The sequence below is a fragment of the Penaeus monodon genome, chromosome 20 (genome assembly GCF_015228065.2).
Source record: "Penaeus monodon isolate SGIC_2016 chromosome 20, NSTDA_Pmon_1, whole genome shotgun sequence".
In the NCBI taxonomy this organism is placed as follows: domain Eukaryota; kingdom Metazoa; phylum Arthropoda; class Malacostraca; order Decapoda; family Penaeidae; genus Penaeus; species Penaeus monodon.
The window spans coordinates 12,689,683-12,690,240 of NC_051405.1; the positions used below are offsets into that span (position 1 = coordinate 12,689,683).

A 558-nucleotide genomic window follows, 5' to 3' on the forward strand; every position below is an offset into this window, starting at 1 on the left:
TTTTCTTTTTTTTTTCAGAATTAATTTCGTAGACTACTACATCATAATTCCAAGAATATACAGTGCCTTCTTTTAGATATTTATGTAATCCCTGAAAGTGAAGTTTATTTTTGTTATATACTTTGAGTAATGATCTTTGTTTTAGTAAAAAGCAAAATCTTTGTAAATTCAGTGAGTAATAGTAAGATTATTTTGGATAACTTATATAACCAGAAGGGCTTTATGTGTTTTAGAGAGACAGCTGCATTGCTTTTCAAAATAGGATTTTTTCTCTTGATTACATTTCTGTGTTCTCTTCAATTTCAAATAAAATGTCAACAAACCTTTACCATGTATATTCTGGTAAGATAGAGCCTGAACTAGTTCTACATTAACTTGCTATAATATATGTGTTGGATGTTTATGGACCTTGCTGAGGTGCCAACCATCACAGAAGCTGTTCTAATCAGCACTAGTGTGGGTATTGGTATTTTCCAAACATATACTGCTGAAATGATCATTTACAGCTTTTAACCCAATGCCAATGGGTGATTTTCCGATACACAAGCTCTCTCTCCT

At 31.7% G+C, this 558-nt stretch overlaps 1 protein-coding gene across 1 annotated transcript in view; it reads left to right on the top strand.

Annotated features, from left to right (window-relative positions):
• The window catches only part of LOC119585918 (M-phase phosphoprotein 8-like), a 1,319-nt gene that overhangs the window by 199 nt on the left and 562 nt on the right, over positions 1-558 (top strand). The gene's annotated exons all lie outside the window — the stretch shown is intronic.